This window comes from Pan paniscus, chromosome 23 (genome assembly GCF_029289425.2).
Source record: "Pan paniscus chromosome 23, NHGRI_mPanPan1-v2.0_pri, whole genome shotgun sequence".
In the NCBI taxonomy this organism is placed as follows: Eukaryota; Metazoa; Chordata; class Mammalia; order Primates; family Hominidae; genus Pan; species Pan paniscus.
The window spans coordinates 44,639,087-44,664,662 of record NC_085927.1 but is presented as its reverse complement, the minus strand read 5'-3'; the positions used below and the strand labels follow the sequence as shown (position 1 = coordinate 44,664,662).

The window sequence follows — 25,576 nt, the reverse complement described above, 5'->3', positions numbered from 1 at the left end:
GCCTATTCAGTACCTTTTCCCATTTCTTAATATTTTTTCTATTAATTTGTAGAAGTTCCTTATATATTTTAAATATTAGCCCTTTATCAGATAGTGTATGGTTTGCCAATATTTTATTTGATTTCATAGGTTGCCTTTCATTTTGTTGATTGTTTCCTTTCCTGTGCAGAAGCTTTTTAGTTTAATGTAATACTACTTGTCTATTTTTGCTTTTGCTGCCCAAGCTTTTTGTGTCATATCCAAAAAATTATTGCCAAGACCAATATCCAGAAGCTTTTTTCCTATGTTTTTTCTAGAAGATTTATGGTTTCAGGTCCTATGTTTAAATATTTAATCAATTTTGAGGGTTTTTTGTATGGTATGAGGTAAGGGTCCAATTTTGTCCTTTTGTTTGTGGATATCCAGTTTTTCTAACACCATGTATTATTAAAGAAAATATCCTTTCTCCCCTTTCCTTTCCTTTCCTTTTTCTCCCTCCTCCTCCTTCTTCCTTTCCTCCTTCTTCTTTTTCTTTTCATCTTCATCTTCTTGCCCCCAACTCTCTCTCTCTCTTTTCTTTTTTTTTCAGAGTCTCACTCTGTTGCCCAGGGTGGAGTGCAGTGGTGCAATTTTACCCCAACCTCTACCTTCTGTATTCAAGTGATTCTCATGCCTCAGCCTCTTGATTAGCTGGGATTTTACAATTGTCAAATATCAGTTGACTATAAATACATGAGTTTATTTGAGGTTCACTATTCTGTTCCATTGGTCTATCTGTTTGTTTCTATGTCAGGATCATACTGTTTTTATTACTAAAGCTTCGAAATACACTTTGAAATCAAAAAGTATGTTATTTCTCAAGATTTTTTTTTAGCTGCTCAGGATCTTTTATAGTTCTATTAATTTTAGGATGTTTTTCTATCTCTATAAAATTGCCATTATAATTTTGATAGGAATTGCATTGAATCTGTAGATTGCTTTGGGTAGTATGGACATTTTAACAATATTAATTCTTCCAATCCATGGACACACGGTGTCTTTTTATTCTCTTGGGTGTAACAAGTCTTTTATGTTTTTTTATTAAGTTTATTCCTAATTATTTTAGGTTTTTGATGCTATTGTAAATGAGATTTTTCTTAATTTCTTTCCAGATTATTCTGTTAGTTTATAAAAATTCATTTTTGTATATTGATTTTACACCTTGCAGTTTTGTTAAATTCATTTATTGGTCCTAAGTATTTTTGTGGTGTCTTTAGTGTCTGCTGTTTCCCGTTGGCTTTCTATCTGGATGATCTTTTCATTATTGCAAGTGAGGTTTTGAAGTTTCCTAGTGTTATTGTATTTCTGGCTATTTATCCTTCAGCTCTGTTAATATTTTCCTTATAAATTTAAGTGTTCCAACGTGGAAACATTTAATTTCCTTATAACGCTTATTTTCCTTATAACTTTAAGTGTTCCAAAATTTAAGTGTTCCAATATTGGGTGCATATAATTTTAATTGTACATGTCAAATTGACAATTTTATCTTATGTAATGAATTTTTTTCTGTTGTGACAGTTTATTACTTAAAGTATATTTTGTCAAATATAAGTATAGCCACCCACTCCCTGTTTTAGTTACCATTTGTATGGAATATCTTTTCTCATCCTTTCACTTTTAACCTATATGTGCTCTTAAATCTAAAGTGGGTCTCATAGACAGAATATAGTTGGATTAGATTTTTTGTTTCCATTTAGCTACTATGTGTCTTTTGATTGATTAATTCAACCTATTTACATTTGGAGTAACTATTGGTAAGTAAGGATCTACTATTGCCATTTTGTTAGTTTTTTTTTTTTCTGTTTTGTAGTTCTTTTGTTCCCCTCTTGCTGTTTCCTTTGTAATCTGATCATTTTTGTAGGGATATATTTTGATTCTTTTTTTTAAATTTTCTTTGTTTCTGCTATTTTCTTTCTTAGTGGCTACTATGAGAATTGCATAAAATTTCTTATTGTTGTTAACAGTCTCTTTTGAGCTGATATCAACTTCAATTGCATACAAAACATGATGCTACACCCTCCCAATAGTTTACGTTATTGATATCAGAATTTACTTTCTAAATATTTTATACTTGATACAAACAAATTTTGGGGGTTGTATTTATTCTCGATACTTTTGTCTTTTAACTTTTATACTAGGAATAAAAGTGATGATTTATCACCCTTATACTACTACATTACTCTGTATTGGCCTATATGCTTATCTTTACCCATAAGATTTATACTTTTATATACTTTGTTTTGCTTGCCAGTGTCCTTTTGTTTAAACTCGAAGAACTCCCTTTAGAACTTTTTGTAAGGCAGGTCTAGTTGTGACAAATTCCTTCAGTTTTTGTTTGTCTGGGAAAGTTTTTGTTTTTCATTTCTACAGACAGTTTTGCTGATATAATATTACTAGTTTGTAGGTTTTTTTTCAGCACTTTAAATATGTCATCACACTGTTTCCTAGCCTGCAAGATTTCTGCTGAAAAATCCTTTGAAAGTATTATAGCAGTTTCTTTGTATATGATGAGTCAGTTTTCTCTTGTTGCTTTTACAATTTTCTCTTTGTCTTTGGGTTTTGACAATTTAATTATAATGTGTTTCAATGTAGACTTTTTGAGATTAAACTTATTGGGGTTCTTTAAGATTCACGAATTTGTATGCCCATTTCCTCCCCAGATTTGGGAAGTTTTCAGCCATTATTTCTTTAAATAAGCTTTTTTTTTCTTTCTCTTTCTCTTTTGCTTCTAGGACTCCAATAATGCATATATTGATGGTGGCCTATAACTCCTGTAGGTTCTCTTTACTCTTTTAAAAAATATTTTTTTTCTTTTATTTTCTCTGACTGCATAATTTCAAATGGCCTGTACCTGGGCTTACTGATGTTTTCTTCTGCTTGATTGAGTTTGCTTTTGGTACTCTCTACTGAAATTTTTCATTCCAGTCATTGTATTATTCAGCTCAAGAATTTATACTTGCTTTTTTAAGGTTTCTGTCTTTTTATTGAACTTCTTATTTTGTCATGTATTATCTTTCTGATATCATTTAGTTATCTTTTTGCATTATCTTTTAGCTCACTGAGGTTTTCTTTGTTATTAAATTCTGGGGTACAGGTGCAGAACGTGCAGTTTTGTTACAGAAGGTGGTTTGCTGCACCCATCAACCCATCACCTACATTAGGTATTTCTCTTAATGTTATTTCTCCCCTAGCCCCCCGTCCCCCGACCCCCTGACAGGCCCCAGTGTGTGATGTTCCCCTTCCTAAGTCCACGTGTTCTCATTGTTCAACTCCCAATTATGAGTAAGAACATGCAATGTTTGGTTTTCTGTTCTTGATCACTGAGTTTTAAAAGGAGATTAAATTCTTTGTCAGACAGTTCATAAATGTTAATTTTTATAGGGCTGGTTACTGGACATTTATTTTGTTCTTTTGGAAATGCTAAATCTCCCTGAAACTTAGTGATCCTTGTGGCCTTGTGTTGGTATGTGCACATTTGAAGTAGTCACTTTTACCAATCTTTGCAGACTGGACTCAGCAAGGAAAGCCTTTCACCAGGTAGCTTGACAAAAGATTCCAGGTAGGAATGCTGTTGGGGTATGTGGATGGGTGATGGTCCCAGAGCCCGGGTCTTCATGGGAAAACCTGGAGCCTGGATCTATGAGGGCAGACCCACAACAAGTCTTGAGAGGCAGGTATTTTTGCCAGGATCTGTGGAGAAGTTGGACACTCCTTTTTCTCTCTTTTCCCCACAGGAGACTTCAGGCCTGAAGGTATCTCTCTATATACTGCACTGCATGGGCTTGTGAGAGGAGTGCTGTGGGTAATGTGAAACTATCCTTCCTACTCTCTTTAATATATCTTTTCTCATTTTGGGGCTCCACCCAGGTGCTGTAATCTCTCACCTGGATTCCAGAGCTCTTTTGAAGATATTTTCCTTTATGAATGGTTATAAAACTGGTATTTCTGTAGGAGGATGAGGGCTGTCACCTTACATATTATTATCTTTCTGACATCATTCTAAAGTATTATTATAGAATTAGCCCCTGCCATCCTACTTGTTAAATATTATTTCACATCAAAGTGTTCCCTGCAGTCATTTCTGAGTTTTCCCATGGTGTTGCAATACTTACATGGAAGAGCAAGTTTCTGTGACCCCTCAGTTCCAATTTTCTTGTTACAATTTTGCTCCCTCATCTGTTTATTCTATTGCTTCCACTGGAACTGATGCTGATTTCTTCCCAGCCCCAGTGAGAATACACTGCTTCTCTCATGTCCAAAATGTCCATTTTGCCTACTCTCCTGGATTCTCTGGAACGAGAAATCAGATCTGCCCCCTTTCAACAGGGGTTGTACAACATTGACTGTTTCAGAAGCCAGCCACTTCTTTGTGCTTCTGCTGCCAGTGCTGCTTCCAGTTGAGAGTTCCTTCAAGAACAGAATGCTCAGTGGTGCCACTTATACCTGTTGTCTCTACAGGTCCAGAAGTCATTTGCCTCAAAAATCTGGGCTATTCCTGCCCTCTCCACATGTCTAGAGTCTTTTCTGACCCATAAAGGAGAAGTTTCTCTCTCCTCTATTCCAAAATCCCATTCCACTTTCTAACCTGGATTAACTACTTCTCCAGTATGACTGGCAAAGCAAATGTTAATTTCCTTTAGGGGAATGCTCTATCACCAGCCACCATTTTAGCCTGATGAACCTAGCAAGACAATAAAAAAATTACTTTGTCTTTGTGCTGAAATGATCTTTGATCCTTTTTTCACATTAGAAACTGAATACATTTATGCAATTGTCTTAACAATTATGTGATAAACTATTTTTAAAATATGTTCTGCTACACCAATTGATCACATTAGTGACATCTTTGTTATGCAGATTGTCTTATAATTTCAACATACTTTTGTCATTGTATTCAAATTTTATTCCATGGTAAATATTTATATGATTCCAACTTATTCCCAAAGGACATATGACAGAAATAAAAAGAACACGTGGAGTCTCATGTTCCTCACACTGTGTCTGAATAAAATAAACAAAAAGTCAGAAAGCAATTCCAAGTAAAGACAAATAATTGCACTTTATAACACATGAACCCCTGACTCTCTTATCATTCCACTGATGCATAAGAGTGGTGATAGTATTCAAACTGTTAAATGGCTTAATAAGCTTGGTAAATACTGCATTATCAGATGAATTGAGGCTGGCAAGTAGGGAAAGTGAGGATGAAGCAGTTCCTGTCTGGATGGGAGACTTAATTCATTAAGGTCATCAGAAAAAAAAAAAAAAGAAATTCAGAGGAGACAGGAGAGGAATTAAAACTAGTGTCATGAGGCTGGCCAGAAGAAGAATGAAGTTCAGAAGAGTAAGGGACAGGCAAAGCTTTGAAGCTGGAGCACAGGCATGTCTGAGGCTCTGCCTACAGAAGATAAAGCTGTACCCTCTGAGACAGGTACTGCAGTGCATGCTTGGAGAACAGTATAGGAGCAGGTGTAAGGAGTCTTGCGACTACAGGTCCAGGATAAAAAGATGCCAGGGGTGACTGGGGAGTCTGCTGAGCTGTATGGGGGTGGCTGCACACAGATTGAATATGCCTGATCTGGTGGAGACTGACTTCCTGCAGTGACTGAGCACCTGCCAAGATGCATCAAATCCAGCAATCACTACCCACTTCTTTTAGGATGTGTGGGTAAAATTGATGCAACCTTAAGCAGCTTGAAATTTGTCTCTAGTATTAATAGTTTGATGTCTGGGAAAGAAGACTGAGGGCCTCAAGATACAAGATATTGACATTTCTTTTTATTCTCCCACTCAAGGATGATAACTTAGAGGTGAAAGGAAGGTGTGTGAAGTGAACCTTGTAGAAGATTTAAAAGAAACAGGTCATGGTCCTGTGGACTGTGTTTTGGGATACTAGAATAATAAGCTTGCTTCTGCTAGAGGCTACTCTTCAGAAAGTGTTTTGTTAAGAGTTAACTTACTCTCTTGATCAAGAGGGATTTAAACTGAAATTCGAGAGAGACAGAAGAAGCATTCAGATAAAACAATACATCAGGAAACTGTGGAGGATGAAGGGCATGGTCTAGAACAGCTATTCACAAATGCGAGAGACTTCAGTTCCCTATGAGGTTAATTGGTATTCAGCTAAGAATGGTTCTGCAATCAAGTAAGAGTGAGAAACCTCAGGTTACACAGAGCTAATCAGGTTTCTTTAGAGAAACCTAACCTCTCACACCAATATGCATGGTGACTTTGAGAGGGGGTTAAAGAACAAAAGGTTCCATAACTTGTTTAACCATAGAATTTTTTTTTCCCACTGACACTTCCTTAGGTATCATAAATAAGCTAGTGACCCATGGTAACTCAACTGGGAAGCACTGATTTAGAAGAATGTAGCTCTATAGAATCCCTTTTACCTCCTTCCACAATTCTACAAACGTCTGAGAAGACTGATTGGTATTTGAAAGGGCTCAATAAATGAAGGCCTATTCCCTACTATGGGAGCCAGTTTAGAGACGAACAATGAAGTTGGAAAGAATATCTAGGTGATCTTTCTTATTAATCAAAGCCAGATGGAGAACTAATAAATAAAATAAATTTTATTTATTCTTAAAAATTTAGTATATATATATATATTTTTGAGACGGAGTCTCACTGTGTTGCCAGGCTGGAGTGCAGTGGCGCGATCTCGCCTCACTGCAACCTCCGCCTCCCCAGTTCAAGCATTTCTCCTGCTTCAGCCTCCCGAGTAGCTGGGACTACAGGCGCCTGTCACCACGCCTGGCTAATTTTTATATTTTTAGTAGAGACGGAATTTCACCATGTTGGCCAGGATGGTCTCGATCTCTTGACTTTGTGATCTTCCCACCTTGGCCTCCCAAAGTGCTGGGATTACAGGCATTAGCCACTGCACTAATTTTTTTAAGAGACAGGTCTCACCATGTTGCCTAGGCTGGTCTTGAACTCCTGGGCTCAAGTGGTCCTCTCACCTTGGCCTCCCAAAGTGCTGGGATTACAGGCATGAGCCACCACGCCTGGCTCTAGGTCTTTTAGTCATGAGGTGCCATGGACTGAATTATGTTCCTATGTGGAAGCCTTCACTCCCATAGTGATTGTATTTGGAGATGCAGCTTTTGGGACATAATTAGGTTCAGACGGAGTCATGAGGGTGGAGCTCTCATAATGTGATTAGTTCCCTTATAAGAAGACAGACCAGAAAGATTCCCCTAGCCCCCTTCCTTGTGAAGACTCAGCAAGAAGATGACCATCTGCAAGCCAGGAAGAGGGCCCCCACCAGAACTTGACTATGCTAGCACTCTGATCTTGGATTCCACCCTCCAGAACAGTGAAAAAATAAATTTCTGTCGTTTAAGCCACATTGTCAATGGTATTTTGTTATAGCGGCCTGAGCTAACTAAGAGGTGTGGGGGCTTCCTAAAGCAAATTCAATCCATTTAGTCAGAAGAAGCTCTGGAAAAAATGTAGCCCTTTGCAATGGAGCAGTTTAGTGATTGGCTAAGAACTTATCGCATCCATGCAAGTGAGCATATCTGCCCTGTAGGGCAACTGTGTTCTCCCAGACTCATCAATTACCTATGTCATGCCTTCTCCTTCAGGGAGGGCATTGGAGGCAAAAGCAGGTAGAAGAAAATGTGTTATTCCCTCACAAGGTCCCAGTTTACCCAAAAAAGAAGCTAAATTACTGAGAAGAATTTGGAATAGTATTTATATAAATATAGTATCTTACATACTATCTTGTATGTATATTTGAAATATTTATATACATATAAGTATATAAGATACTATATTTATATAAATATTTATATATGTATTTTATACTTATATACATATATACTTATAAGATACTATACATATGATACATCCAAATATACATATGATAGTTTATAAGATACTATATTTATATAAATACTATTCCAAATTCTTCCTCAGTAATTTGGCTTCTTTGGGTAAACTGAGGAAAAATTTGGAAGAGTATTTATATATGATACTATATTGATGTGTATATAATACATATAAATAAATACATATAATACATGTTACATACATATAAGATACTATATTTATATGTATATATGTATATAATAGATATATGAATATATGTATATAATACAGATATCTATTATTACATCTATATAATAGATATATTTATATAATAGATATATACATATATCTTATATGTATATAAGATACTATATTTATATAAATACTCTGATATACTGTCTTATATATAAGTATATATACTTATTTATATATTTATATATAATATATATAAATACTATAATTTATATACTATCTTATATATATTTAAGATATATTTACATAATTACATAAATACTATAATTAATGTAAATACCATTCTAAATTCTTCCTCAGTAATTTAGCATCTTTTTTGAGTAAACTAGGAACCTTGTGAGGGAATAACACATTTTCTACTATCTGCTTTTGCCTCCTATGACCATGGGATAAACAAAGAGCAGTGATCAGTGAATATTTGTAAGATATTCACAAATCTGTGAGTAAATCTGTGAGATTCATCTTTGTCTCCCCTAGTCCGGTCACAGAAATTCCAGTTATCTCAGTAATACCAATAAACACGTCAGTGTACACTAGGTCACACCTGTGGGTCCACCTTGCTGGCTTTTACAGGACTACAGGCAGAGAAAAGAAAAAAAAAGAAAAGAAAAGATTTGGGGAGTGAATATGTTCTTAGGAACTAAAGAGAAGATCAACAGTTTATTGTGGATTCTCAGGACTACCTTGGCAAAGAAGTTGTGAACTGAAGACCATGATTTTGAGACCTGAAAAACTTGGGGATTTTTGTAATATTCTTCTATAATGTCTTATTCCTTGAATATTTCCATTTGTTTTCATTTCCATCATGACTAAGAATCGTAAAGGCAAATGCCTGTGAGTTTTTCTTTGGAAGAACCCAGAAGAGGAACTCGAGAGATTCAATCAGGCTTGAGGGGAGGGACCCCCATAGATAGAGTGGGCTGTGGGATTAGTGGCAAGGGAAAGAGTAGACTGCAAGAGCTAGTTGGGGATAGAAGAGGGGCCCTGCCCTTCAATGGTCATTGGGCTTCACAAGGGTGGGGCTCATGACTAATTGTAAAATGTGAGGTTGTACCTTGTTTAAATAAAAATAGACCCACAAAATGAACTTGTGGAATAACAGTTCCCAACTAGATAATATACACCAGTGTGGAGAAGTTTAATCGTCATTGGGCTTCACAAGGGTGGGACTCATGACTAATAATGTGAGAATGTACTTTTGTTTAAATAAAACAGACCTGCAAAATGGACTTGTGGAATAGCAGTTCCATCTAGATAATGTACACTGGTGTGGAGAAGTTCAAATCTGCACGTTGAAGCAAGGGTACTATCATACTGAATTCTAGTCTTCTCTTACAACAGGCATTGTCAAGATGCAAATTGGCTGTAAAACCATTAATTAATTAGTTAATGAGATATACAGTTTGCATTACATAGACCTCTATTGGTTATCATACACGTGGGAGTTATTAACGTATAGTAAAAATAAAAATTACTGAGTTTCCTTTTTTAAACTCTTTTGATTTTTGATCTTTTAGTTTACTCAGGTATATGCTACATGCAAAACTGCAAGTTCATGGTCAAGGGTGGTAATAGAGACTATGTGTCAATTGAAGGGCAAACAGAGCTGTGTTGAGTTTTGGTTTTCAAGCACTTTTTAACCAATTTATTATTTTTAGCTTGTTATTACATGAACAACTTTAGGTTATTTCAAACATCTTTATTTCCAAAAATTTTGGAGAAAATGTAGCTTTGTTATTTTGAGTTTGAAATTCTCTACTCAAATTCTTTCATTTCCAAGGAAGCAATTGTTTTTCTAGCCTGAAACATTGCTGAAATTGTTTGTCAGATCTAGGAGCTTTGGGGGCAGAGATTACAGGACTTTCTAGATATAGAATCATATCTGAAAATGGAAATAGTTTGTCTTTTCTTCCTATTTGGATGCCATTTATTTCTTTCTCTTGCCTGATTGCTCTGCCTAGGACTTCCAGGACTATGAATAGGAGTGGTGAGAGTGGGCATCCTTTTCTTGTTTTGGTTCTCAAGGAGAATGCTACCAGCTTTTGCTCATTCAGTATGATGTGGGCTGTGGGTTTGTTACAGATGACTCTTATTATTTTGAGGTATGTTCCTTCAATACCTAGGTTTTTTTAAGGGTTTTTAACACGCGGGGATGTTGAATTTTGTCAAAAGCCTTTTCTGCATCTATCGAGATGATCATGTGGTTTTTTAAAAATTCTGTTTCTGTGATTAATCACATTTATTAATTTCTGTATGTTGAACCAACCTTGCATCCCAGGGATAAAGTCTACTTGATCGTGGTGGATAAGCTTTTTGATGTGCTGCTGGATCCAACTTGCCAGTGTTTTGCTGACGTTTTTGCATCTACATTAATTAAAGATATTGGCCTAAAATTTTCCCTTTTTGTTGTGTCTCTGCCAGGTTTTGGTATTAGGATGATGTTTGCCTCATAGAATGAGTTAGGGAGGAGTCCCTCCTCCTCAATATTTTCAAACAGTTTCAGTAGGAATGGTACCAGCTCTTCTTTGTATATCTGGTAGAATTCAGCAGTTAATCTGTCTGGTCCTGGGCTTTTTCTTGTTGCTAGGCTTTTTATTACTGATTCAATTTTGGAATTTGTTATTGATCTGTTCAGGGATTCAATTTATTCCTGGTTCAATCTTGAGAGGTTGCATGTTTCCAGGAATTCATCCATTTCTTCTAGGTTTTCCAGTTTGTTTGCATAAAGATGTTTGTAGTAGTCTCTGAAAATTTTCTGTATTTTTGTGGATTTGGTGGTAAAGTCCTCTGTCCTTTCTGTTTGTGTTTATGTGGCTCTTCTTTTTTCCCTCTATTATTCTAGTTAGCAGTCTATCTATCTTATTTATTCTTTCAAAGAACCAACACTTGGATTCGCTGATCTGTTGTATGTTTTTTTGCATCTCAGTTTCCTTCAGTTCAGCTCTGATTTTGGTTATTTCTTGCCTTCTGCCAGCTTTGGGGCTGATTTGCACTTGTTTCTCTAGTTTCTCTAGATGTGACGTTAGCTAGTTAATATGAAATCTTTCTACCTTTTTGATGTGGGCATTTAGGGCTATTAATTTCTCTCTCATACTGCTTTAGCTGTGTCCCAGAGATTCTGTTATGTTGTATCTTTGTTCTCAATAGTTTCAAAGAATTTCTTGATTTCTGCTTTAATTTTATTGTTTATCCAAAAGTAATTCAGGAGCAGGTTGTTGAATTTTCAGTCTAAGTTGAGAGCCAAATCAGTAATGCAATCTCATTCACAATAGCCACAAAACAATAAAATACCTAGGAATTCAGCTAAGCAGAAAGGTAAAAGATCTCTACAATTAGAGTTACAAAACTCTGCTAAAAAAATCAGAGATAACACAAATAAATTTTAAAAATTCCATGCTTATGGATAGGAAGAATAAATATTGTTTAAATGGCCATACTGGCCAAAGAAATTTACAGATTCAATGCTATTCCTATCAAACTCCTGACGACATTCTTCACAGAATTAGAAAAAAAAATTTAAACTTCACATGGAACCAAAAGAAAGCCTGAATAGCCAAGGCAATCTTAAGCAAAAAAGAGCAAAACTGGAGGCATCAGTTAACTGACTTCATACTATATTATAAGGCTACTGTAACAAAAACAGCATGATACTGGTACAAAAACAGATACATAGAGTAATGGAACAGGGTAGTGATAAGAAAGTGGAGGGGCCTTCCTCTCTTCCTTACCTCCCTTTCTTCTATCTTCCCTCCACGCTTACTGTATGTTCAGTGCCAGAGATACAAAATAAAGATTAATAGCATTTCATTCATTTATGTTCTCAAGGAGTTCACAGGAGGGAGAAAATAGCTAACAAAATATAACTAAAAAGTAACATAAGAAATTATATTTATGTGTTCAAATTGTGAAGTTACATATAGAGAGTTATGTGTGCATGGTGGCATTAGCTAGAGGGCTGGTTCCACTTGGATATGGTCTGTTAGAATGTATAGGAGTTTGTACTTCAACCAAGTGAGATAGACAAGAAACTTTCCAAGAATTCCAAGCAGAGAGGCCAGCTTTAGGAGAGGCAAGGGGACATGTAAAAGTGTCATGGTGTATTTAGGGGAATGATAAACTACTTGGTGAAGTTGAATTAAGACAGATAAAGGAAGAACCCCAAGGTAAGGATGAAAATGTAAACCTGTAGAGTATCTGCCTTCATATATGCGGCATGTGTTAGACAAATGTTAGTTATAAAATCAAATAAAGAGAAGAATTTTAAATGGAGGAATCAAATTATTAGATTTGCCTTTTAGCACATAGAAATTACTGAGTGTTTAATGGTATGGCCAGGAACACTGAACATCATGAAATACAATCTACCTTACATAGCCTTGAAAACAGTATATTTTGAAAGGTTCAGAGAAAAGAATGATCTTATAGCTTCAGTTGTGAAAAGAGAGAACTTGTTAAGAGACACCACAAGATGAAACTATTAACATATTGATTTTTCATATATTCAACAAGGTTTTATCAACTAACGACCTTGCCAGGGATTGCACTAAGTTCTAGGAATACAGGTGTGAACAACACAATTGTGACTTCTGCACCTGTGGAGCTTTTAGTCCAGAACTTGCAGTCACAGCCCATTGATTGGCTGTGAAGTGAATTTAATGTTTTCTGTGCAAACAGCAGCAGCAAAAGGAGGAGGAGGAGGAGAAGGAGAAGGAGGAGGAGGAGAAGGAGGAGGAGGAAGAGGAGGAGATGGAGGAGGAGGAGGAAGAGGAGGAGGAGGAAGAGAAAGAGGAGGGAGAGAAGGAGGAGAAGTAGGAGGAGAAGAAGGAGGAGGAGGAAGAGAATGAGGAGGAGGAGGAGGAAGAGAATGAGGAGGAGGAGGAAGAGGAGGAGGAGAGGAAGAAAGACATAGCAAGGCACAGAATAGAGTAGAACAGAAAGCAATGGGGCACATTCACATAGTGGGAGGAAGAACTGCTTCATTAAACTACTCTTTCATGAAATCCGTCTATTAATACATGCACTGGGTCATGACTAAGATGTATGTCTTACTGGGGTCATGGTTAAAAGAGTTTGAAAAGCCACTGTTTTTAAGCACATGCCTTTGAGTCTTTGCTGAAATCCACTTAAGATACAATAATGCAAGTCTCCTAATTTCTCAGAACCTTCTCTGTTAATTTCATACTATCAGGTTCTCTCTCTTCTGCTCCTGTTCCCACCCTTCTCTTCCATTCTTTTGGCACTTACTTAATTTATTTCTTGTGGTTATTCACATTTGTAGGGATAGATCGATAATTATTTAATGAATAGACTTAGATTTATTGAGGACCTACATCATGTTAAGCTCTGATGATTTGAAGGTGTTTTAAAACAAATAAGATTCCCTACCAAAAATAGAGTTTATAATTTAGTAGAAGAGACAAACAATGAAAAAATTACAAAAATAACTATGTAATTACAAACTTTGATAAGGGATATCTGAGAGAAGTTCAGATTGCCAGAAGAGTATAAAAGTGGTGTGTGTGTATATGGACAGTGGTAGGATGTTTCTGAACAAGCTGGGGTGGGATAGCCTGGGTCAGGAAAAGAGGTATTCATTTTCTAAGTCTGTTATAATAAATTACCACAAACCTGGTGGCTCACAACATCCAAAATGTATAGTCTCACAGTTCCAAAGGCTAGAAGTGAAAAATCAAGGTGTTGGCAGGGCCATGCTCCCTTCGAGGCTCCAGGGGAGATGCCTCTTCCTAAATCCTGGTAATTGCCAGCCAGCTTTGCTGTTTCTTGCCTTATAGCTGCATCACTTAGATCTCTGCTTCTGCTGTCACTTGGCATTTGTGCCTGTGTGTATCTTGTGCATTCTGTACTCTTTTTTTTTTATAAGGGCATCAATCATTCGATTTAGGGCATATTCTAATTTAGTATGGTCTTAATTAATTACATCTGCAAAGACCGTATTTCCAAATAAGATCTCATTCTGAGGTTTCAGATGGACATGAGTTTTGGGGGACATGATTCAACCCACTACAAGTGGCTCTCCTGAGCTAAGAGCTGGAGAGTGAAAAGGGAGATTAGGCAAAGAGAGTGGTCCAGAGAGGGGGAAGAGTGTGACTGGGAAGGTGTGTGGGAGAGGAAAGCAAGTGAGGTCAAAGCCTCAGGGATGGGGAGGTCGAATGTGGTATAACTGTGGGCCCCCTTATGGGGATCAGATAGTGCAGGGTCTGATCTGCTGTGTTAAGGGGTTGGGTCTTAGGATGAGAAGCAGTGGGAGGCCAATATCTTATTTGTACAGCTGGCCTTGACCATGAAAAATGCTTCGCCTCATGGACACTGAGGATTATTTCTGTATTCTTGACAAATACCTCCTGTTCTTTTAAGTCCTACCTCAACAGGCCTTCTGAGAAAATTCCTCCCTGAAATCCCCATTCTCTTGAGCACTCCATCGTTGGGAGGTGGATAAAATTCATCACATCCCAAATTAAGAGATGAAAATGAATTTTGTTATCACTGTCTTGCTTCTTACTCTTCAACCACCTGGATTGGGTGTCCCAGCATAGTACCCCTGCAGGACTCTGTTCCCTCCATCTCAAAACCTGTTACACTACAATGAAATGGACTGTTGACTTGTCTCTTTTTCTACATGTAAGTGTGAATGTCCCCAGGACAGATAGTTGCTAAGCCCTGATGCCTAGAACATTGTTTAGCAATAAATATTTGGTGAGAGAATGAAGGAAGGAAGGAATTGGAGAGGGCAAAATTTTCTCTGTCAAGGAGGCAAAGACTTTACTCCCCAAAGCAAGAAAATGGCAAAAGAAATCTTGTATGTGTTTCAATGTTGTCTCTGTAGACCATTTTCTCCTGTCTTCCAGAAAAACTGTGGCCAAAATGGTCTTTTGCCTCCATCCTGGGGCAATCTCTCAGGTTACACTGAATACACGCCATGAGTGTGACATGAGCACTAAGGGAGGAAGGGCACTTCTGATAGAGTCACTTATTCCACTTTGTGGGCCAATACATGCCCCATGCAGCTTGGGAGGTGAATAAAGTTCATCACTTCTATTAGGAGTTGAAAATGAATTGTGTTATCACTGTCTGGCTTCTTACTTTTCACCCACACACCTGCTTGGGAATTTTTAGCTTTAATTTTGTAAGATCCACACTTAGGATATATAAGCTGGACTCACTGTCCTGTTTGGATTTTACTGATATGCAGAATTACTGAATTTTCCTCCAGAAATCCTCCGACATCGCCTCCTCAGTACCCACCTTCCTTCCAGGCTAGATGAAAACAATGTTTCATTTCATCCACAGATGGAAAGAAATCAATTAGATGCCAATGTCAGTGTGATTCAGTGGGCACTAGGCAGAGGCTGGGGGATTGTTACTGGCTCTGTGGGTGGATAGGAAAGCAAAAGGCTGAGAAATAAGAATTACCAGGATGGAAGCTGTGAAAGTGTTTTTTAAGCTGATGGCACATAGCACACCAGAGCTATTAGCAGAGGGAGAGTCTGGCATCTTGTGAAGACACAAGTAAAAATATCCTTTTGGCATCCAGGAGTCCTACAGATCTGATTCTACCCTAACAATTCTGGCTTGGCCCCCAGGTCCCCTCTGAGGCTCCTAGCAATGGATGCCGGGAAGGTGACTGAAGTTCTGAGAGCCAACTCTTCGTGAAGCACTTCAGGCTTTTTTCATCTGCAGGCTCAGCTAACCCTCTCAACGGCTCTTTGAGAAAGGCCAGGTTATGTCACAGACGGATCAGGGCTCTTAGGGTCCAAGAGGTAAGTAGCTTGAACAAGGTCTTTTATTCATTCTACAAGTATGTGTTGATGTGTTGTCACCTTTCCAGTGCCAGGCTCTGCAATAGGCATGGGGACACAGAGGTTAAGAAGATAAGTAAAATGCATGCCCTCAAAAAGCTTCTGAAGATAGATAACTAGTAATTATACAAACAAAAATGTAATTTCAGAGAGTGATTGGTGCCATGGAAACAATAAATGGTGCGATGTGATTAAGAATGACTACAGGTCTATTTTACATGCTGTGGTCAGAGAAAGACACATGGTAGAGGTGACATTTGAGCTGAGAATGCTTGATGAGAAGGGGCCAGGCATGAGGCTATCTGGGAAAGAGGCTTCAGGCATGGGAACTGTAAATGTTAATTGTCCTTGGTTGGGATAAGCTTGGTATGCTCTGGGGATAGAAAGAAGGCCAGTGTTGGGGAAGCATCATGAGAAAGGGGTCACATAGGCCCCCAAGTTAGGGCTGGATCAGAGAAGCAGAAACACTGCAAATTATATAGGCAAGGCATTTATTCTGAGGGCTTGACCTTGCCCAAGTGTGAGAACTAGTTAAGCTGTCTATTCAAGGCTGTTGCTTCTATATCTGAATTCAGCAGAACAGGCAATTGGGAAGAAAGATGGACATGGAGTCAGGGATACCAATGACGTTCGTGACCAGCAGGAGAAGCTGACACCTTTTGCCATGAAGTTGCACACACTGGCCCCAAATCTGAAGTAACTAAAGAAGAAGATCCAATAGGAGTGAGAGTTGCTGCTGCGATGTCATCAGAGCGAGCTAGCAGGACAGTGGCAGCATATGTGTGAGTGGTAATAGCACCTGGATTCTTTATCAACCAACAGGAAGAAGAAAAAAAAAAGGTGCTATTTTTTTCCCTACCACCTTCCTAATCTCATTCAAAATGTCTCTTATGGTCAATGTATCCTGAAGCTATACAGGGAATTCTGGAAATTCTGAGAAGACTAGTTCCAGCTTAGCTAGGTCAACACAGTTCAAAGCCCACATACTCCTCTTTGACAACTTGGCACCCATTTATATGTCCTTTAGCCATTTTGAACTTCTCAACAAAAATAATGCAGACTATTTTTACACCTAATGTAAAAGCAAATATCCTTTATATTTAACCAGAAAAAAATCTCGTAACTATTACAGTTTTTGTTTCTGTAACTTGTTGTATCCTCAGCTCTTATTTTTAACTTCCTTTTACTACATAAATTTTACATTCCCTTTGCGCTCTGCAAGCAGATTGGCTTCTTTTGGTTCTGTGCCTGGTGGGTTACCCTAAAGTTTATTCCTGAAAGGTCTGGGTCACTGGCAGTTCTACAGGTATTGGGTTGTAGTTTTTCATTTGACTTTAACCACAGGACATGAGAGTGCTCAGAGGCACTTCAGGGTATCATCTCCTTCTGGACGTACTCCTTCTTATCCCGACTGTGTAACAACAATCTAATTTCCTCTGAATAGTCAGGATCAATCACCTGGGTTGGTACAGTAAACCCTTTCTTTGCCTGTTGAGCACAGACATGAGAGACTTAAAGTGGCCGAATGGAAGTCTTGACTTCCAGTTTAATCAAATCATCACTGTGTCCCAATGGCAGAACCTATCCCTCCCTAAGACCTCTAGACCAAAGTTGCAAGGATGAAAAGCAAAAATATCACTGGTGGATTGCTAGGTACTATGAGGGAAGAAGCCACTCTCATTTCTATCTCTTGATTCTCAGATCTGTGATCCAGGCTATGGGAAACACACCATATGTTGGATAGTGATTGAGGGCATGCACTATAACATTTGGGGGGACATTACCCCAGCCTGTAAGATTTAACCAGGTTAGTGTCATAGCTGAGTCTTCTCACAAAATCTGTTCCAGTTGTTTATTGCTGAGTAATGAGTCATCCCAAAGCATGGTGGTTTATAGCAATAACAACCATTTAATTCTTATTATCTTTTGCAGGTCTGGGGGATGATTTGGCTAGATGGTTCTAGCTCAGGGTTTCTCATGTGGTTATAGTCAGCACAGAGAATGAAGCTATCTCAAAGGATCCCACAGTCCCATGTCTAGTGTTAATTTTGGCTGTTGACTGGGACTTCAGCTGAGACTGCCAGTCCAAAACATGTACTTATGGGCTCTCCTTGTGGCTTGGGCTTCCTCAGAGCATGGTGGCTGGGTCCAGGAATAAGTGTACCACGATATAGGAAGTGGACCAGTTTTTAAGGTCTGGACTTGGAAACTGGAACAGCAACACTTCCACTACATTCAATTGAGAAAGTCACAGAACATAGAAGAAAAGGGAGAAAACCTGGACTCATCTCTTATTGAGAGGAGCATCAAAAATTTTTGTGGCCATGTTTTACAACCGTTACCAGAAAGGTCCCAATCCAGACCCCAAGAGGAGGTTCTTGGATCTTGTTGGTGCAGGAAAGCATTCGGGGCGAATCCATAAAGTGAAAGCAAGTTTATTAAGAAAGTAAAAGAATAAAAGTATGGCTACTCCATAGACAGAGTAGCAGCATGAACTGCTCGACTGAGTATACTTTTAGTCATTTCTTGTTTATGCTAAACAATGGGGTGGATATTCATGACTTTTTAAAGAAAGGGGTGGGCAATTCCTGGAACTGAGGGTTCCTCCCACTTTTAGACCATATAGTGTAACTTCAGGACAAATGCCATGGCATTTGTAAACTGTCATGGTGCTGGTGAAAGTGTCTTTTAGCATGCCAATGCCTTGTAATTAGCATATAATGAGCAGTGAGGACAACCAGAAGTCACTTTCATCACCATCTTGGTTTTTATGGGTTTTGGCTGGCTTCTTTTCTGCCTCCTGTCTTATCAGCAGGATCTTCATGACTTGTATCTTGTGACACCAATCCTGCCAACCTCCTCTCTCATCCTGTGACTAAGAATGCCTCATCTCTTGGCAATGCAGCCCAACAGGTCTCAGCCTCATTTTACCCAGCCCCTATTCAAGATGGACTTACTCTGGTTCGAACGCCTCTAACACAGCTGACACAGATAGTAATGGACAGAGTCAGTTTTTAAATGCAGATCTGGAATTAGAATTCCAAAGGTTGAGCATTCTCTACTTCTTTATGCTGCCTGTGATTAAGAATCCTGGGTTTTAGTTCTAAATCAGCTACTGGCTAATTCTATGAGGTCGAAGAAGGAATTGTTTTCTTCACCAATGATCTGTGAAAGTGGTGGCATATATAAGGAATTAGGTTCCCCCAAATTCTAAGGTACTGTGCTTTCTCAGTGTCCTGGGTAAAGTCATATCATGCCTGATTTTTCTCATATTGAGGCCTCCTTGGAAGCCTTCTCACCCCTTTCCATAAATGAAATACCCAGATGAAATCCTACCTCCTCTAGTACGGTAGGTGGAGGTAGTATCTTATCACGCAGTTTAACATCACGTCCCATAATGTGGTATTTTATCTATTGATTAACTAATTTACTATTTCACTCTATTGCAAAGATTAGAAGTTTTTTTCCCTAACTTTCCTGATTGTTTTGGAAGGGAGCAGGGAATAGCGGAAAGAATACTGGATCTGGCTCCCATTTTGCCTTTGCCAGAACTCACTTTTTGAGACTGGGCAAGTCATGCCATCTTCTCTAGGCCTCGACTGTTCCATCAACAAAATGGGGTAGGGAGGAAAGGGTTGGGTAAGGTGATGTCTAAGGCTGCTTTGACTGGTTTCTCAAAGGCATATATAGGATAGTTTAGGTGAATGGGGACATGACTGATCCTTTTACATCTTAGAACTTTGCACATAGAAAGAGTTTAATGTATTTGTCCTCTCAACATGGTAATTTCTTTTGTCTTATAGAATTTCCCATGTCTGTCTGGTATCCTCAGTGAGGTTATGGGCTCCTTAAGAAGGACACAAAAAACTGATACTCGTTGCATACTTGCTGAATTGACACTGAGAATTTAGAAATAGCTGAACATTCAATTCGGACTAAGATGAGGGGATCATAAGAAATATCACCCAAAACACACTGTGATTACTTTAGCTCGATGTGTAAGCCTCTCCTGGGTGCCTCCTCTGATCAAGCATCGTTCCAGGCACTCTGTGCACCCTGTGATATCGAAGAAGTGGTCCTTGGCCTTCAGAACCTTCAGTGAAGTGTAGAAAATTTAAGTGGAACTGTGACAGATGTTAAACTATAAGTCAAGAATGACTTGAAATATAGACAATAGGGAAGATTAATTCTATACATGGAGGTAATCAAGAAGGTAGGATCAGATTAGTGATTTGAAGGGCAGCATTGATTCTAAGGGAAGAGGTGGGTAAAAGACATCCTAGGCCAGATAAAACAAGACAAAAAGAACACAGGTGGGAAGTACTGAGAATGCTTAAAGAAAGGAGAGAAGCACAGCCTACCTGATGTTTATGTACATGCAGTGGGAGAGGAGCACAGAAGGTAAGAAGAGTGACAGTGGTATTTGAGGCCACTCCATGGATGCACAGGACACTCTTGGGAATATGAATCTTCATCATGCATGTGATGAGGAGCCATGGTTGATCTCATGGAAGTGTACTATGATCAAACCTACATTTGGGAAATTTCTCCTTCCCCCTATATAGGAAATTTTCATGTGCCAGTCAACATGGGGGATAGAGAGGTAAATAACACGTGGTCCCTGCCCACAAGGAGCTCATAGTGTGTATACAAAAAACAAAATAGAAGAGAATAAAAAATTATGGTTAAAGTCTTAAGGACCAGAGGAAGGGGCGAGTAATTATACCTAGGGAGAAGGTAGGGGTTCGTTCTTGAATAGAATGCAGAGGAGGAATATGGAGGCAGAGGGAAGACTTAGAAGGACTATTCCTTCATTTATTTCATAAACATCAGTGGAGTGCTAACAACATGTCAGGTCCTTTTGTGGATGCTGGAGACAGAGGTGCACAAGGCAGGCAGGATCCTCTGTCTTCAGGGAAATTACATGAGGGTGGAAAGAGACAACTTAGAATACGAAAACCAAACAATGACAATATCTAACATTTACTGAGCTCTTAACAATGTGCCAGGCACTGTTCTAAAGGCTTCTGATGAGTTAACTTAATCTTCAGGCCCAGCTTGGGAGGTAGGTGTTGTTATTTTCACCCCTTTTGTAGATGGGAAGCTGAGATAGAGATTGAGGTCAGATAACTTTCTTGAGATTACCTAGTTAACAAGTAGTGGAAGCAGAATTTAAACCTAGATATCCTGGGCAGGACAGTTCTCTGGTGGTCTTGGACTGATCCAATTTCTTCCTCCTTTCTCTTGTAGTTCTCAAGAATAACTATAGAATATGCTGGGAATGCAATATCCAGAAATAGGGAGGGACTGGCTGGAACAACTCAGGCTCTGTTCCAGTCCTCTCCTAGAAACAGAATGTACTTCAATGCATTCATCTCAGTGAGTCGTGTGACCCTGGGATATATAATCAAGGGTGGGCTGCCTTTTGGGGTCCCTCAGCTGCACAGTGTAATTGGGCCACATACAGTTAAAACTCCATCCACCCTGGGCATATTTTTTGGGTCTTGAGGATTGGCTCACCTTGAATTGTAGCTTTCTGTTGTCCCTTGCTTCTTATCTGTAAGAAATACATCTGATTCATGTAACTTGTGTGGGTGTTTTATCTCACTGGATTCAGATGAGTTGGTAACCAGTGAGGAGTGAGCCTGATTCACTGACCCCAGATACTAAGATCTTAACAACAGAACTGCATCGCCTCTTCACACATAGGGTCAAGAAATTTCAGAGAGTGAGAAGTGACATGAAGAAATGAACCTAAGGCAATGGGGTAGAGAGTGACCAAGTAGGGCAGGGCTGGTGCCACTCTTTCAGAAGTATCCTGTTACAGTGATGCTTGAAGCATATCTGAATAATATTTGAAGGATATCTGAATGATGGGGAGGATTTGGCCATGAAATTACCCCAGCAGAGGGTCTAATGGCTGTCACTGAACCGTTGAGAGTGGAGAGAAAAGCAACAAATAGGCAATTTGTCTCTTGGCTGAATGTATGAGTCAGAGAGGCTGGGCTGGAGATGCTTTCCAAGGACAATAGCACCCAGGTGGCATCGGGAAGGATGCCAGCATTTACCTGCTTCCCAGCCTCTCCCAGAAGCCTCCCCCTCACTGTGTAGCTGTCCTGGATCCCAGCCCGCTACTACTCTCCCCAAGTCCCAACCATTTCTGGGCAATGGTCATTGGCCCAGGGCTCCTACTGAAAGTTTAATGATACAGACAGGCAATTTGGGCTTTGAGCAGGTAAATGTGTACTTCTTAGTTTTGCCAGAGCCGGAAGCCAAGTCTCAGGGAGCAAATATGTAAACCAGGTGTCTTTGGAGTGGGCAAGACATTAAGGCTCACAGCAGAAGGCTGAAGGGCTGTCTGCTGGTCAGAAGACCAGAAGTCTCTTCTAGAAGCTTGTGAGGGAGGCCAGGTCTTTCAAAAGAACTCTGGCTAACTTTCTGGCAAGCCAGATGGAAAAACAAAATTGCAGTTAGAACCCTGGATCAGGAACTTGGAGATCTGACTGTTTGTACTGTTCCAGCTGCCAGATTATGGTGTAATCTTGGCCAAGTCATTATCTCTCTCTGGGCCTTACTCTCCTTTGTGAGATAAAGGCATAGATTTGAGTGAGCTCCAAGATTCCTGGCGGGTGCTTTGTTGCTGGAGATACAGCATCCAACATGTGGGGTAAACTCCACATAGGGAAGCCACAAAGCAGGGGGAGCAATAAAAAAATTGTTTTTCCAAATAATTTGATACTTCAATATTTCAACAAATGCATCTAAGTCACTATCATGGAGAAAAGTCAAAACTTTGTGGGACTACTGTATTTTTATTTTGAGATTGTGGATTTTTTAAGGTGGGAAATACAGGACGATCAGGAAGCATCATCACTGTAACTTTTCAGTGCTGATCATCTCTGAAGGTGCTAAGTCAGGCTTGCTCAGTCCTGCTCCTGCCCTGACTCATGTCTGAGGTTGGAAAGGAAGGTTCTACTTGCCTTGCCAGATTGCTGTTTTTAATAGAGAACTCATGTTTTTACCAACAGTTTTAAAAACATGGCACTTAGGGATGGTACCTGTCTGTGTCATTGGGCTTGAGGAATTCCCACCAAATGTCTGCTTCCATTTCTCTCTGAAGCCAGGTTTTGTGCTCAGGACTGAGAATCCACCTTGAAGAATGAACTTGTAAAGTGCAGACGCCCTGGTTCTCAGGGGATGTGAGAGCAGATGTTTCTACAGATCCTGCAAAGTTTGCTGTATGTGTTCTTCCAACTTATAGGCTTCTACACAATCCCTATTGCAACTACCACTGTGATTTTTTTTTTTTTGAGATGGAGTCTCACCCTGTCACCCAGGCTGGAGTGTAGTGATGAAATCTTGGCTCACTGCAACCTCCACCTCCCGGGTTCAAGCGATTCTCCTGCCTCAACCTCCCGAGTAGCTGGGATTACAGGCACCCGCCACCACACTCAGCTAATTTTTGTATTTTTAGTAGAGACAGGGTTTCACTATGTTGGCTAGGCTGGTCTCGAGCTCTTGACCTCAAGTGATCTGCCCACCTCAGCCTCCCAAAGTGCGGGATTACAGATGTGAGCCACCACTGTGATTCTTTAATTATGGAGGCTGATGGCAAATTGGCCACTGGGCCAATTAGCCTTACACATAGTAGGCTGGGGAGAGGTCAGTTGCCCACGTTAGTGTATTATTTCTCAGAGAAATGGACATGGTGTTTCAAATTTGGATGCTACTTTCTTGAAGAGGGTGATTTGTCTTCTTAGTACTTTTCTTGTCTTTTTAAATTTTATTTTATTTAAAAAGAGTTTCAGAGTTACCTGCTTCTCCCAGAGAGACGGGGACAGATTGCCTCCAGCAGGGGCACAGCAGACAAAAGGCACAGACTGACCTGGGCAGCCCTTGCTAGGCAACCAAGCTATGAAATCACAGCTCACTGGCACCAGCCCAAGCCTCTCTCTTCCCCTGGGCTCATGACCAGAGGTGGGTTATGACCTTGAAGGCAACAGATGAAGCTTAAGATACAGGAGTCCCACTTGCACAATGTCCTTTTGAGGGATAGGGTAAGCCCTAGCAATATGTCCACGTGAGGATATCATGTTGTTAAACTGGCAAAGCTAAGATATCTTCACCACAATAAGTTCAGACAAATGTCCCTTCATGCTGGATGGCTGTTGGTTTGCAGTGACTCTGACCATCTTTGGTATCTAGCAAAGGGGATATCGAGATAGAGAACCCTCCGTTTGGGATTAGTGAGATGTATTTATATGGCTGCAATGACTTCTGTTTGTGTTAGTAATCATGCTATTGCTGGTAATCTCAATATAGGTTGGTTTCCAGTGGGCAACTGATTACCTGCTGTGCCAATTCTCTTTGCATTGTGATCTGAAGACGGGCCTGGGGCCTACTATGATATGAAAATGTCCTACAGTACCCGGCATTGGAGGTGTACAGGTAGTGGGAGAAAAACAAGGTTTGAAATTTACAGAGTCTGAAAGTAGGTCATGGGGCATTCCTCCTATCATTAGAGGGTGTACATTTGTTGGTGAAGGATTGATTCATCTCCCATCAACACCTTGTCAGCCTGAAGTTCCTTTGTCAGAAATATACTTGATAATGCGGTATGTGCAATTATAAGCAATTGCATTCTATTTTTGGGGGGAGGCAGGCGGTGTCTTTTGAGAAGCGAATTGTGAGAAAGAGAGTTTATCATAATTCCCGCTTTTAAGGCACAAACTTGTAGCTATTACCACAAACAGTAAGGGCATCTGTCACAGCTCATTCGTGAAGTGCATGTGAAAGAAGATTTAACAAATTTTGACTATAATCCTAAACATTTATATGGCATTACCAAAGTTGATTGTGAAGCTAAAAGAAATGTCTTCTCTCTCTATAAACCATTAATAAAATTGTTTTGATCAATTAGAGAGAAACAAGATAATTAATTACTTAATTATCTTGTTTAATTAAACCTGGTCATCTCCTTCTCTTTTGACAGCAGGGAGGCTATTATCTAATTATTCTTTCTATTCTTTTAATTATCTTTCTGTTCTTTCTATAGGATAATAGTGCAAAATTCTTGTCATGTGGAGAACTTATCAAAGATTATGCTGCCAAAAGTTTAAGACAAAAAATGTATTGTAGAAGTGTTTCATTAATAAAAATACGGTGTTAGTTTTCTGATATTGTGGTGTGTTTTATTTAACTTTTTTCACATTTTAAAATATCATTTTAAACCTAATTTTGTATTTTCTTTCTTAAAGAGGGTCCAAATTGTATATGTGTCATATCCTATAAAGCATGGATCCATCCCATCCTCTACTGTGGCCACAAATGCCTTCCACAGTAACCTGCAGCCGACCAACTACTGAACAAATCCCAGCAAATGTGTGGTAGTCACTTCTCTTCCTCGGGTCTGCAGGGACTCATGGTGCAGCACTGTTCTCAGATTTGGGCTGGAGCTCAGTATGACTGTTGGGGTCTCCTGCTACCCCTGGAGCCTCCATGTGCTCCACTCGGGTTGGGATCCAGCAGTGCAGAGGTGAACTCTGGGCACTTGGAAGGCAGCAGCCTCTCCTCCAGCCACTCCTGAAGCCCCCTACTCTACTCTCTGATCTCCCACCAGAGTCACTCTGTTCAAGGGTATGGGTCTCTGTCCAAGCTTGATCGAATTC

The 25,576-nt window shown here is 39.3% G+C and overlaps 2 long non-coding RNA genes across 2 annotated transcripts in view; one reads left to right on the top strand and one right to left on the bottom strand.

The window, feature by feature from the left end:
- Window positions 1–25,576, bottom strand: part of LOC134730148 (uncharacterized) — a 124,270-nt gene that overhangs the window by 26,271 nt on the left and 72,423 nt on the right. The window lies entirely within an intron of this gene.
- LOC117977453 (uncharacterized) lies at window positions 139–25,085 on the top strand. Its single transcript, XR_004668611.3, has 5 exons — window positions 139–3,179; window positions 3,525–3,577; window positions 3,753–3,820; window positions 15,693–15,869; window positions 16,484–25,085. It is a non-coding gene; the product is annotated as an uncharacterized LOC117977453 (long non-coding RNA).